Genomic DNA, 9,533 nt, shown 5'->3' with positions numbered 1-9,533 from the left:
ATAAACCTGTCTAAGACAACCTTATTAAAGTTGGAATAGACCTTGTCTAAGGCAACCTTTAAAAACAATTGGGATAGACCCGCCTAAAGCAACCTTAGAAAGGTTGGGATAGACCTTATCTAAAGCAACCTTTAAAGAAAGTTGGGGTAGACCTTGTCTAAAGCATCCTTAAAAAGGTTAAGATAGACACATCTAAGGCAACCTTAAAAAGGTTGAGATAGACCTTGTCTAAAGCAACCTTTAAAAAAGGTTAGGATAGACTTGCCTAAAGCAACCTTAAAAATGTTGGGATAGACAGGTCTAAGAAATTTTTTTCTATTTTTTATTATTTCAATATTAATATATTTTCATAAACATTTACAATTAATAATGATAGAAATTGTCCTTTAAATACAACTAAAAATATAAAATTAAAATTAAAATAAAGGTTGAATATTCACTACAAAAATCGATACAACAATTAAAATACACTAACATTTAGTCGAAATGTATACAACCAGCATTCAATCCAATGTACAAAAGTAAACAAATGATTTTGAAAATTCTTGCAAGTGAAGATAACCCATGAATCATTCCAAATTTCTTGTTCATGGCTGCAAGCTTTGGGTTAGTCTTGGCAATTTCCTGATTCTTTGACCATCCAATTTTGGCATAATGTTTGCTTCTCTCTCCACTTTGTGCCTTTGCTTCATCAACTGCAATATCATACATAATCATATCACAAAGTCATTGCATTTATCCAACTTCAATTCAACAAATTAACAAGAAAGCCAAGCTAAAATAACAAAAGCTATATCCAAAATTGTAGCAATTAATTGACTTATTTCAAAGGTTGCTAAGAAAATGTAAAACACAAACCAGAAAATGATTAATGTTGTAACTCTTATGTTTTATTCAGAGTGATCGAGCAACATTTTTTATGCTTCCTCTAGTCAAGAATGAGAAGAAATAAATCATTTTGTCATTCATATCATGTGCTTTTCAACCTTATGATGCTTTTAACTTAATTAAACTACATCTATAGATTCCATGTTTCAATGTTCATATAACATGTTTCAAGAGTAGGTAGTAGGTACTTAAAAAATTGCGCAACATTATATAAGATTAGTATATTTCCTTGTACATCCTTAGCTATAGTCAATCTAAGGTAGTAAAAAGGATCATAGATTGAGTGTGTCTTCAAAAGTTCGTGTCTCTATTTTGAAAAGAATCATTCACCTTTATTCGTGTTTGTCTAGCTATGCCTTTAACTACAACAAGAGGCAAACCAACCCATTCTAGTACAGGTCCTTGTTCAATGTGAAGCTGCAAAAATGGAGCGAGTATTATAAATCCAAAACTAGGTTGTTTGGTGAATATCCCAAGATAACCAGTATAGGTTTATTCTCACAATAATGTAGAGCAAACGAGCATACGTCAAAATAACCCCAAATCGGTACAGGATCATACTTCAACCCCAATAGGCTATCCTCTGTATTTTATATGGAATTTCCCTTGAGAGCATCTTGCACTGTCACACCACTAAACAAGGATTATCTATAAACACACTGATTATCAACAACGCAATAAGTAAAAATGAAAGGGTCTGAAACTAAAATTGTTTGAAACTGCCAAAATTAACACGTAATTTATTTGAACTGGATCTTACATGGATAAGATGCATTTTTAATTTGGTAAAAGAGATAAAATCCATATGCACTAAAATCTGTGATTAACATTCAATGACATAAATGATGGAAGTCGATTAAGAGCAACACTAGGTTAAAACTAGTATATTAATAAAGAAAAGATAAAGGACTGGCAACTCACCAACCAGATGGTTCGAATGTTTCAGCTAACTCGTAAAGAGGTGGCAACCATAAGAAGAACCAATACCATTGGAAATAAGCATGTTCTCTTTACCATAATGTGAGCTAAAGCCATTTTCTCCTAGAAATAGCATAGCAAGCTCACAAAATGAAATTAGAGCAACCAAAAGGCAATGAATCTCAGGAAAATGGCAAGATTAAGGAAAGAATAACATATAAAATAAACAAAAACATACAAAATTGGAAAGAATTAGGGTTTGAAACTCAGTCAATAGGAAATCCCCTAACGAGGCTATGAGGAGAAAGCTGGAGGTCAGAAAGGGTAGGGAAAGAGTTCGAGGGTGGAAGAAGAATTGAGAGAGGAAAAATGTCCTTGGCCTATTTATGAGACGAAAGCTTCACTGCCAGATCAAAGTGGTTTAGCGCAACAGTGAGTAGAGAAAGGGCTTGGTCCCTAGAATCTGCAACGTTGAGATTTTTGATCAATTGTTGGGTTGGAATTGTAAAAAAAGGGGATAGAGTTAGGGTTTTGAGGAGTAAGGCTCAGGAAGTGGAGAAAAGAGAAGAGGGAAAAGAAGAATGTAAAAAAAGGGAAGGAAGAGAAAAGAAAGAAAAAAGGAAAAAATGAAGGCGTCACAACATGATTGATCAAAAGAATTAGGGTTTATGTACCACTTTTTTATTTAAACCTAAAATTAAGCTAAATTATCACACATGATGTTGATGAGAGAAAATTTTATTTATAAAAAAATTGTTTATTTAATGTAATATAGATGAAATGGTTATAAATCTTGACTTTGATAATTGGTTTCTCAGTTTATTTTTAATTCTTTATTCAAAGATTTTATATAAAAATATTGTAATAATATTTATTATCATTGAAAAAAGCTTATAAGTTTTTTAATTAAATAATGTTTTTTATTTTACAAAATTAATATGAAGCAATATTATTTAATCTTTTAATAAAATTAATTTATATAAATTATTTTTAATTAGAATTTATAATTTTAAAATTTTAAACCATAATTAAAACAAGAAAGAAATTAATAATAGAAGTTGAACTTTATTTTTATTGTTTTTATCTTCTCGTTGAACTAAAATGCCTAAATATTTGATTCTAATAAATTTAGTTTATGGGAAAATATTTAATACATTATTAGTGAAGCTTTTAGACTTTACAAGCAGGGTTAGGGGTTGATAATTGTCATATAGAGGTATTATAAAATATTAAATAAAGCCCAAACAAATTATTGTTCAACATCGCATCAAAATGTAGTAAATTTCCAATGGGAAAAGAAATTAAGAACAAAGGAAATTACTATATTCTGATCAATTAAAAGTTCAAGATAAGAAAATTCTAGGTTAACAGATCAATAAAACTCTAAATTATAAGATAAATACAATTCCCAACAAATAACTCAAAATTGAGAACATTGTAGTGTAAGAAAAAATTAATAATTACTTAAAAGGTCTTAAGCAATGACGGTAGCTTGTCGTTTTGGAGGCTCAAGGTTGTTGTTTGATTTTTGTTAATGAAATCCTTGACGTTGTAGATAACGGTTGTAATAACCCGAATTTTGGGCTAGTCGGAATAGTGGTTTCGGGACCACAAATTCGACAAGAAAAAATAATAATTTTCATTATATTTTATGGTCTACGATTTCACAAAATTATTTCATGAAAATTTCGTTCGAAAATTTTGACATTTGGGCACTCAATTTAGTCAAGGACTAAATTGGAAAAAGTGCAAAAGTTGAGTTCTACATGTTAGAAGTGTCCAATTGTTATGAAATTTTAAATTGGAGGTCTTTAAATGGTAATTAGACCATTGGTTAACTTGTTGGACAAAAATGGACAAGAGATAAGTGAAATAGGAAATTTTTAAGTTGGGGGCATTTTGGTCATTTAGTAATTAAAAGAATTAAAAAGGCCAAAATAGCCAAAAATTTGTCCATCTTCTCCATGGTGAACGAAATCAGCAAGGGGGAAGCCATATTTAGGGTTTTCAAGCTTCCAAGCTCCATAGTAAGTGATTCCAAGCCCCGTTTTTAATGTTCTTTACGTTTTTGGAGTCCCGGTAACTTGATTTAGCTTATTCTAGCAATAATTTAATCTAGGGTTCATATTTGGAAAAATACCCATAGGTGAAATATTTTTATTTTGATGTTTTATGGTAGAATATGAATCTTGAAATTATGTTAAATAACTTTTGCTAGCCGATTTTAAGTGAAAACGAGTAAACTGACATAATCGGTAAAAATACCTAATGTTCATAAGTAAGTGTTAGAGTGAGAATTTGATGTTGCCAAAGAAGAGAAAAATGTTCAGCATGTCATAAAACATAATAAAAAGGAATAAATTTTAATTTTCGAGCCTAGGGGCAAAATCATAATTTTGTGAAACTTTAGGGGCAAAAATGTAATTTTTCCAAAATGTGATTTTTGGATTGGATTGAATAATGTGAGTGTTAAATAAGTTAAATGTGTTATTCTAAGTCAATAAAGGCAATGAATTGACTTTGATTAGTGAAAAAGGAAAAAATGAGAAAAAGTGAGAAATTTCCCGATTGACCATTCGGAATAAAAAGGGATACGAATGAAGTGACAGAAATGATCACATGTGTGGCATGGACTGTGTGTAAGCCACTATGTGAAAGTGAAAGTGATGGTCATGTTTGTAGTACTATGTGCAGGCTATTACGTGTACCAGAATGATAGGTCGCATGTGTAGTACTATGTGCAGGCTACTATGCGTACCAGATAGCTTTGATCACGTGTGTAGTACTATGTGCAGGCTACTACGTGTATCGGATAGTGATGGTCACATGTGTAGTACTATGTGCAGGCTACTATGTGAACCGGTATCATTAATTATAAGGTGGTTCCTATGTGCTGATCCCACCGGATATCATTAATTACAAAAGGGTGGTTGTTGTGTGCTGAATCCACTGTGTATCTGTTATTATTCCAAAGTGTTCATCAGGAAATTGATTAAGTGAAAATACATGAGATCATGTAACTATTAAGTGTGATTGAATGATGAATATATGTGTGGAATTGAATTGAATAATGATTGAAAGTGAAAAAGTGAAATTATGAAAAAGTAAAATTAGCAACAAAACTGTTTTGGACAGTAACAATAGTGTGACTTTGAAAAATAAAAAAATGGTGGAAATTGAAGTAGAGAGTGAATAAGATATAAAATGAAATCTTAATGAGTCTATTTTTACATAAAAGAAACAGAGCAAGCAAAAGAGTTATATATTTTGAGATATTTGAATTTTAGTGAGGCAGGGTCGGATTGATTTCGGAATCCCCTGTTCCAACTTTGGAAAAAAATTAAAAATTGTAAAAAAAATAATTATAAGTTATAATTTATATTCTTAGAATCCTTAATGAGCCTATTTTCAAAAGAAATAAACAGGATATCATTTGAATTCTGTACAATGAGATAATTCATTTTTAGTGAAGAGAGGTCAGAGATGTTGAGCAGTGAAATAGGGGTGACTTTAAAGAATAAAATTTACTAATTGGATAATCCAAAAATTCTGAAAATTTTATGGTAAGAAGATATGTGAGTCTAGTTTTGGGGAAAATTAACGTAACTTAATTTGGAGCTCTGTCGCTCAGGATAAAAATAATTTAGTGGCTGTAACTCGACTAGACAGCTTTGAATTTAATTATAACTGAATAGTGAAATTATGTATAATGCTATTTAAGCATGTTATATACATAAAGGATGTGGGATGGAGAGGAGGAGGAGAAGGACAATAAAGTATATGAATGAATTGTGTATAATTGGTTAAATGTCTGATTATAATCGATAAATGTTGAAATAGGAGTGATGCTTATATTGGTGCATTATTGGTCATGGTAAGCTCATGAGAGAAAATAAAGTTTCATAGCATATACTTGTGGTATATTTGGCATGAAATGATGTCATGAGTGGCTCATGAATTAACTCACGTTGGTAAGTTGTTGCATAATTATAGTATTCAAATATATACATATTTGTAATATTTTGCTATGTGATTCGGAAAAAGGGGAATAAATAGCATACTGAAAATTCGGCCATGGTGCTAGTTTATGTTAAAGGAGTGTTTTATGGCATATCTTAAGTAATGGAATATTATGAATTTTGAGATTAATTTGCTAGTCAAATAAATGACAAATGAATTGATTACATATTTGTAATTTTGACATATGCTTGGTATATGAAACGTAATAATATATGCTTGAATAAACTTTAAGTATTCGAATGACATGGATTTGAAGGTGATAAGATTCGAACATTGAATTCATGAAGCACATGTGATGTATTATTGTTGTGTGATAGCTTGGTTCCAGAAATTTGTTAGGTAAATGGTAAGTGAAAGCATTTATGGATTATCATTTATGGTAAATGATTTCATCAATTAAACATTGTGTATACCAGAATGTATTAGTGAATTACATATTCGTAAATTGACATTCAAAGTTCAGTTAGTGATATATGAAAATAACATGAAAAGATTTATGATTATGATTAATATTGATTTTGACTTAAAGTGGATTCTTCAATATTGGATTGATTTAACGAATATATTGAGCATATGAATAAGTATGTATTGGGCCTCGTAAACCCTAATTAGTGACTCGAAGATAATAATTTGAAAGTTTTTAATTTGGATGAAATTTTATAACTCAGCTTAATATGTTTATAAGTCTATTTATTCTGGTAATGCCTCGTACCCTGTTCCAGCGTAGAATACGGGTAAGGGGTGTTACAATGTGACATCACCAGATTCGGCCTAATGTTTAGGCCGGGTTTGGGGTGTTACAACGGTGATGTAGAGAGAACTGTTGGGGCAACGAGTGATTTCCTTGCCTATCTTTAGCTTTTCCTTTGTTATATGAAAAAAGATCACTGCAAGGGCATAGATATATGTATGCTGCTAGCATCCACCTTGAACAGTGCCGAAATCCAACAGGGAATGGTGGTGATGGCATCAAAATTAAAAGGGGAAAAAAGTTTCCATTCTTCTGGAAGGAAAAGAAACCAAATGGTTTGGTTATAATCTTTTTAAGGTTATAATATTTATTAATTTCTAGGTAGGAAAAAAAATTATGTTTGGCTTTTCATATGGCGACACTTTTATATAGTTGGGAAAGGTATAACAAAAGTTGGCATAGTGTTGGCTAAGGCCGACTCTTAGTTAAATGTTGTCTTAGGCATGCATATCCCAACCCTTATACAAAGAGTTGGCCAAAGCGCATGTCGGTAAGTCTATCTCAACACTTAGGAAAGTGAAACCCAAAAGTGTCAGCATAGTGTTGGACAAAGTCGACTCTTATTTAAGCGTTGCCTTAGGCATGCATATCCCAACCCTTATACAAAGAGTTGGCCAAAGTGTATGTCAGCAAGTCTATCCCAATACTTAGGAAAGTGTCGACCCAAAAGTGTCGACATGGTGTTGGACAAAGCCGACCCTTATTTAAGGGCTGCCTTAGGCATGCATATCCCGACTCTTATTAAAGAGTTGGCCAAAGAGTACGTTGGCAAGTCTATCCCGACAGTTAAGAAAGTGTCAACCCAAAAGTGTCATCATAAACCTATTTTCTTGTAGTGATGATTGAATATAATAAACTTTGGATTGTATTAAATTTATTGTATAATTTTAATTTGTTTTTTGAATTAGGGATAAACATAGACTTTTAGTTGTTTGTAGTTTGTTTAAGTTTTCTATTTAGGAACCACACACAAAGGAGACACAAACAATTTGAGCTTAACACAATCAGAGGAGGAAGCTGTAACACCCCGAACCCGAGACCGACACCGGAGTCGGACACGAGATGTTAACAAACTTTGAAAAATTTTTTCCAGACACTGCCCAGTCTGAGTACTAGTCGCTTCAAAAATCATATATTGAGTTTCACAACTCGAAAATCAGTTTTGTGATTTTTCCCTGAAACTAGACTCATGTTCCCACCTATGTATTTTTTTCTAGAATTTTTGGTCAGGCCAATTAGTACAGTTTATTAGTCAAAGTCTCCCATGTTACAGGGGTTGACTACACTGACCTTTTCCCATTACGACTTGGATATCTCTCTGCACAGAGCTTCAATACTGATGCCGTTTGTTTCTATGGAAACTAGACTCAGAGAGGAATCCATACATATATGGTATGACCCCTAATTATCTCTGGTCAATTTATAGTGAATTTCCAAAGTCGGAACAGGGAATCCAGAAACTGTTCTGGCCCTGTCCCACAAGAACCTGAATATCTCTTACTGTACTGTTCATATGATTGTTTCGTTACTTTCATATGAAAGTAGATTCATCAAGGTTCGATTACATAATTTATTCACTATTTAATTCCACTCCTACGAATTCTTGTGATTTTTCCAATCCACACCACTGCTGCTGTCAGCCTCTGTTTTCAAAGTAAACCTTACCTATTTTCGGGGTTTCATGGACCAACTAGGGCCTTGTCATACATATGCCCACATATGATCATACTTAGCCATTCCAATGGCTGATCATTTGCTCAACACTTCCATTCCAACTATAGTTACATCATGAAACCATCTATACATTCATAAACACGAATGGTCTAATGCCATACTCCACTTCTACAAGCCATTTTCGCATGGCTGTACACTTATACATTTCATAAAGTACTCGAAAAACAACAATGGGTAGTCCTATACATGCCATATCAAAATTCAACCAAAATAGTACCCAAAAGAGCCTTTGATAGTGTGGGCGACTTCGACTTCAAGATCCCGAGTCCGATAGCTGGAGAACCAAAAATCTATAAAACAGAGGAGCAGTGTAACGAGTAAGCAATTTATGCTTAGTAAGTTTTGAGCAAGGAATTCCAGCATAAACAAAGAATAACACACATTTAGCTAAACGGAATATTTCATAATACGCAATTTACCGATATCAAACTTGCTTCACAACATTAACAACCCTTATGTACATACACAATAGACTAACTTAGCCGAAGGCCGGTAGCTCGTTTATCAACTGAGCGAACATTTATTTGTAAGGGCTCGATTAAATTCAACACATACGTAACATATCCCCATATTGGGATGTTTTTCGAGTATTCGCTGGAATTTTACAGCAAGCTCATTCATTACCAAATCACGTACCTTCGGGATTTAACCGGATATAGCTCCTCGTTCAAATGCCTTCGGGACATAGCCCGGTTTTAGTAACTCACACAATGCCTTCGGGACATAACCCGGATTTAATAACTCGCACGAATGCCTTCGGGACTTAACCCGGATTTAGTATCTCGCACAAAGGCCTTCGGGGCTTAACCCAGAATTTGTATCTCGCACAAATGCCTTCGGATCTTAGTCCGGATATATTCACTTAGCACAAAGCCTTCGGGACTTAGCCCGGACAGCATTCAATTAATCATGCACATCTAACAATAATTCATGGCACATTCATATTTCATTTTCATTTGCGAAACTCAAACACAAGGCACATATCGTCCTTGCACATTCGGCTCAATAGCCACACATAGAGCATGATTTAATCACATCGTAATTTAAGCTCTCTTACTCAAGAACTTACCTCGGGTGTTGTCGAACGATTCCGCTAGCTATTCAACCACTTTTTCCTTCCCTTTATCAGATTTATTTCCCCTTTGCTCTTGAGCTTAATTAAACAAATAAATTGATTTCATCATTTAGGCATCAAAAAGATGAACACAAGGCACTTAGCCCA

The 9,533-nt window shown here is 33.1% G+C and overlaps 1 long non-coding RNA gene across 1 annotated transcript; it reads right to left on the bottom strand.

The window, feature by feature from the left end:
* Nucleotides 1-391: 391 nt before the first annotated feature.
* Nucleotides 392-2,459, bottom strand: LOC121219804 (uncharacterized). Its single transcript, XR_005916705.1, has 4 exons — nucleotides 1,810-2,459; nucleotides 1,391-1,521; nucleotides 1,219-1,305; nucleotides 392-695 (listed from the first exon to the last, which is right to left on the bottom strand). It is a non-coding gene; the product is annotated as an uncharacterized lncRNA (long non-coding RNA).
* Nucleotides 2,460-9,533: the final 7,074 nt, after the last annotated feature.

This window comes from Gossypium hirsutum, chromosome D08 (genome assembly GCF_007990345.1).
Source record: "Gossypium hirsutum isolate 1008001.06 chromosome D08, Gossypium_hirsutum_v2.1, whole genome shotgun sequence".
Lineage (NCBI taxonomy): Eukaryota > Viridiplantae > Streptophyta > Magnoliopsida > Malvales > Malvaceae > Gossypium > Gossypium hirsutum.
This window is presented reverse-complemented; position numbering and strand designations above follow the sequence as displayed.